General features: G+C 49.9%; 1 non-coding gene across 1 annotated transcript; it reads right to left on the reverse strand.

Annotated features, from left to right (window-relative positions):
• Positions 1 to 4,130: 4,130 nt before the first annotated feature.
• Positions 4,131 to 4,202, reverse strand: TRNAP-UGG (transfer RNA proline (anticodon UGG)). The gene has a single exon. It is a non-coding gene; the product is annotated as a tRNA-Pro (tRNA).
• Between the last annotated feature and the right edge of the window lie 1,464 nt (positions 4,203 to 5,666).

Raw genomic sequence — 5,666 nt, forward strand, 5'->3', positions numbered from 1 at the left:
CATTAAATTTCATTTGCCATTTTGCTGCCCAATCACTCAGTTTGCTGAGATCTTTTTGTAGTTCTTCACAATCCCTTTTGCTTTTGACTGTCCTGAACAACTTGGTGTCATCTGCAAACTTTGCCACCTCACTGCTTACCTCATTTTCTAGATCATTGATGAACAAGTTGAACAGGATCGGTCCCAGGACTGAGCCCTGGGGAACACTACTAGTTACCCCCCTCCATTGTGAAAATTTACCATTTATTCCAACCCTTTGTTTTCTGTCTTTTAACCAATTCCCGATCCATGAAAGGACCTTTCCTCCTATCCCATGACCACCTAATTTACATAAAAGCCTTTGGTGTGGGACCGTGTCAAAGGCTTTCTGGAAATCTAGGTATATTATGTCCACTGGGTGCCCCTTGTCCGCATGTTTATTAACCCCTTCAAAGAATTCTAATAGATTAGACAGACACGACTTCCCTCTGCAGAAACCATGCTGACTTTTGCCCAACAATTCGTGCTCTTCTATGTGCCTTGCAATTTTACTCTTTACTAGTGTTTCTACTAATTTACCTGGTACTGATGTTAAACTTATCGGTCTATAATTGCCAGGATCTCCTCTAGAGCCTTTTTTAAATATTGGTGTTATATTGGCCTTCTTCCAGTCATTTGGTACCAAAGTGGATTTAAAGGATAGGTTACAAACCACTGTTAATAACTCCGCAATTTCACATTTGAGTTCTTTCAGAACCCTTGGGTGAATGCCATCTGGTCCTGGAGACTTGTTACTATTCAGCTTATCAATTAATTCCAAAACCTCCTCTAATGTCACTTCAATCTGAGTGAGTTCCTCAGATTTGTCGCCTAAAAAGGCTGGCTCAGATTTAGGAACCTCTGTAACATCTTCAGCCGTGAAGACTGAAGCAAAGAAATCATTTAATCGCTCTGCAATGGCACTGTCTTCCTTGATTGCTCCTTTTATTTCTTTATCATCCAAGGGCCCCACTGCTTTTTTAGCAGGCTTCCTGCTTCTAATGTATTTAAAAAACATTTTACTATTGTTTTTTGAATTTTTGGCTAGCTGTTCCTCAAACTCTTTTTTGGCTTTTCTTACTACATTATGACAGTTAATTTGGGAGTGTTTATGTTCCTTTCTATTTTCCTCACTAGGATTTGACTTCCACTTTTTAAAAGCTGCCCTTTTCTCTCTCACTGCCTTTTTAACATGGCTGTTTAGCCATGGTGGTTCTTTGTTAGGTCTCTTACTGTGTTTTTTTATTTGGGGTATACATTTAAGTTGGGCCTCTAGTATGGTGTCTTTAAACAGTTTCCATGCAGCTTCCAGGGATTTTAGTTTAATTACTCTACCTTTTAGTTTCTGTTTAACTAGCTTCCTCATTTTAGTGTAATTCCCCTTTTTGAAATTAAATGCCAGAGTGTTTGACCGCTGCGGTGTTCTTCCCAACACAGGAATATTAAAAGTTATTATGTTGTGGTCACTATTTCCAAGCGGTCCAGTAACAGTTACCTCTTGGACCAGATCCTGCGTTCCAGTCAAGACTAGATCGAGAATCGACTCTCCCCTTGTGGGTTCCTGTACTAGCTGCTCCAAGAAGCAGTCATTTAAGGCATCAAGAAATTTAATCTCTGACTCCCGTCCTGAGGTGACATGCACCCAATCAATATGGGGATAATTGAAATCTCCTATTATTACTGTGTTTTTTATTTTGATAGCCTCTCTAATCTCCCTCATCATTTCAGCATCACTATCACTGTCCTGGTTAGGTGGTCGGTAATATATTCCTAATGCCATATTCATATTAGAGGAATGAATTGTTATCCATAATGATTCTATGGAACATTTTGATTCCTTTAGGATTTTTACTTCATTTGATTCTATATTATCCTTCACATATAGTACCACTCCGCCACCCGCACGACCTGTTCTGTCTTTCCGATATAATTTATATCCCGGTATGATAGTGTCCCACTGATTGTCCTCATTCCACCATGTTTCTGAGATGCCTATTATGTCAACTTCCTCCTTTGATATGAGGTACTCCAGTTCACCCATCTTATTAGACAGACTCCTAGCATTAGTGTAAAAGCATGTTAGAAAACTACCACTATTTATATGTCCGCCTTTCACAGACGTGGTGGATTTTTTTATGCACGATTGTTTCACATCTGATCTTGCCCATATATTATTTCCCCCGTTCCCTATCTGACTAACTTCTAGGGAATCCCTGTCTATGGAGCCTCGTGTAAGAGAAGTCTCCGTCCGATCCAGGTGCTCCCCCGCACCAATCGGCTTTCCCCCACCTCTTAGTTTAAAAACTGCTCTATGACCTTTTTAATGTTTAATGCCAGCAGTCTGGATCCACCTTGATTTAGGTGGAGCCCATCATTCCTGTATAGGCTCCCCCTACCCCAAAAGTGTCCCCAGTTCCTAATAAATCTAAACCCCTCTTCCCTACACCATCGTCTCATCCACGCATTGAGACTCTGAAGTTCTGCCTGTCTATCTGGCCCTGCGCGTGGAACTGGAAGCATTTCAGAGAATGCCACCAAAGATGTTCTGGATTTCAGTCTCTTTCCTAGTAACCTAAATTTGGCCTCCAGAACATCTCTTCTACCCTTCCCTATGTCATTGGTACCAACATGTACCACGACGACCGGCTCCTCCCCAGCACTGCCCATAAGTCTGTCTAGATGCCTCGAGAGATCCGCAACCTTCGCACCAGGCAGGCAAGTCACCATACGGTTCTCCCGGTCATCACAAACCCAACTATCTATATTTCTAATGATCGAATCCCCCACTACTAAAACCTGCTTCTTCCTAACAGCTGGTGCTCCCTCCCCCGGAGAAGTATCCTCGGCACGAGAGGATACAACATCACCCTGTGGAAGGAGGGTCCCAACTACGGGATGGTTTCCCTCTGCTCCCCTTGACTGCTCTCCTTCCCTGAGCCTTTCATCCTCCGTAACAGCTTCAGGACTGTCAGATTGGAGGTGGGACAGCCCTACTATGTCCCGGAAAGTCTCATCCACAAACACCTCTGCCTTCCTTAGCTCCTCCAGTTCAGCCACCCTGGCCTCCAAAGCACGCACTCGGTCTCTGAGGGCCAGGAGCTCCTTGCATCGAGCGCACACATACGCCACCCGCCCACAGGGTAGGTAGTCATACATACTGCACTCGACACAATAAACAGGATAGCCCCCACTCTGCTGCTGGGCTTCTGCCTCCATTTCCTACTCTAGTTATATATGAGGGTTAATTAAATGTTTCAGATAGAGGTTGTTATAAAGGATTTAGTTTAAGGGCAACAGAAGTCACTGGCTCCCTCCAAGCTCCCCCTCTCCAAACTCCCTCCTGTTAGCACGCACCCTGTTTGCCAGCACCCGGTCGCAAAGCTCCCTGGTCGCTTACTAGCAGGGTTTAAGTGCTCAGCCTCCCTGATAGCTCCTCCCTCTGCCTACAGCTCAGCCAATCAGCACACGGTGTTTCAATTCAAACCTAATCAGCTTCCAACTGCCTGCCTGCCTGCCTGCCTGAGCACACGGCCTTTCAAACAAACAAACAAACACTCAGCTCAGCACTCCAAACAAACAAACTCCAAACTCCAAACTCCAAACAAACACACAAGCCCAAAACCTCCAAATATAAGCAGCCACTTACCCCAAGGTGCTTTAGTTTGCTCCTTCCTTCTCCTCCTCCAGGAGAGCCTCTCCAAACTCCCTCCTGTTAGCACGCACCCTGTTTGCCAGCACCCGGTCGCAAAGCTCCCTGGTCGCTTACTAGCAGGGTTTAAGTGCTCGGCCTCCCTGATAGCTCCTCCCTCTGCCTGCAGCTCAGCCAATCAGCACACGGTGTTTCAATTCAAACCTAATCAGCTTCCAACTGCCTGCCTGCCTGCCTGCCTGAGCACACGGCCTTTCAAACAAACAAACAAACACTCAGCTCAGCACTCCAAACTCCAAACTCCAAACAAACACACAAGCCCAAAACCTCCAAATATAAGCAGCCACTTACCCCAAGGTGCTTTAGTTTGCTCCTTCCTTCTCCTCCTCCAGGAGAGCCTCTCCAAACTCCCTCCTGTTAGCACGCACCCTGTTTGCCAGCACCCGGTCGCAAAAAGAAAGGAGGGCTCGTCCGGGATTTGAACCCCGGACCTCTCGGACCCAAACCGAGAATCATACCCCTAGACCAACGAGCCAGCACTCCTGCAATCCTGATGAGGAACCCTGGATGTGGTCTGTGCAGGGTCCCCAGGAAAGGGTGGGAGGGATGGGGGGCGCTCAAGGGGTCCCTCATTGGGACTAAAGGCCCATTCCTCTCCCCTTATGTCTCCACAGTTCCAGAAGCCAGCAGCTGGACCAACCCCATGACGGGCCCGGGGAGCCCGACCACAGAGGGCAGGGTGGAGCAGCCCAGGCCTCGGTCTGGGACAGCGCGGGGCCATCGCCAGTACCTCTGCCAGCACCACCAGGCCAGGGAGCAGGAAGCAGGGGACATGGCCCACACGGCTGCCCTCAGGGAGCTGATGAGTGTTGTGTGGGAGTGGCTTGCTATGGAGTGGCAGGTGTGGGACCAGGTGGCATCAAACCTGGACACACTCACTCAGGCTGTGGTCAGCCACCTGGTCCCTGCCGCTGCTCCATCGCAGGTCACTCTCACACACACAGCCCCCGTCACCTCCCCACTGTCCCCCACACCTCCTTTGCCCATGCATCCCTCCCCTCCCTCCTAGCAGCCCCCCCCACCCCAATCCCCCATCCCCCTGCCTCCCCCACAATGGACCCCCCTGAGGAGGCTGACCTGGAGGCCCTGCTCCCTCTCCACCTCCCCCTGGCCAGCCTCATCTGCCTGGCCCACACCCTGCTGGCCAGGGTTGGTCAGATGGAGGCTGAGCCCCCCACCCCCACCAGCCCAGCACAGGCATGGGGACTGCGCCCAAGACACGCCCCTACCTCCCTGTGCCACCGGCCCCATCCCGGCCCCAGTGGGGCCCCCGGACACAGGGAGGAAGGGGTGGGCACAGGTGATGGGGTTCCCTGCCATTGAGTCCCCATTCACCCTCACCCCACACAAGCGCATAATTCTCCCTGCTCACCCTCCCCCCCACATGTATATCGATCCCCCTAGTAAATGAGGGGCACATATTTGTTAAGTAGATAGTTTATTTTTATGGTTTAACCTATGTCCCCCGTGTATGTGTGCTGGTGGGTGTGCGTGTGTTTGCAGGGTGGGGGAGGAGTGTGTGTTCAGGGTGTGGGGGGTGCATGATGAGGGGGGTTACCGTGGCCCCCTCTGAAAAGCCTGGTGCAGGACATCCCTTACACGCACCCCATCCTGCTAAGCCTGGTGGCATGGGGTGGCAGGGGGCTGTTTGTGCCCCACCTCAGCGGCCCACCCCTGCATATAGGGCTCATGTTTCACCTCCACCAGGTTATGGAGGGTGCAGCAGGCCCTGACCACTGCTGGTATAGAGGCATCTAAAACACCCCTTGAGGCAGCCGAACGCCCACTCCACAGTGTTCTGGGCACAGTTCAGCCACTCATTAAAAAGGTCCTGGCTCGGCTGGGAGTGCCCGGTGTATGGCCACATAAGCCAGGCCTGCAGGGGGTAGGCCGCGTCCGCCATGATTCAGGATGGCATCACAGTGTCCCCTTGCAGAGC

This window comes from Carettochelys insculpta, chromosome 1 (assembly GCF_033958435.1).
Source record: "Carettochelys insculpta isolate YL-2023 chromosome 1, ASM3395843v1, whole genome shotgun sequence".
Classification (NCBI taxonomy): domain Eukaryota; kingdom Metazoa; phylum Chordata; order Testudines; family Carettochelyidae; genus Carettochelys; species Carettochelys insculpta.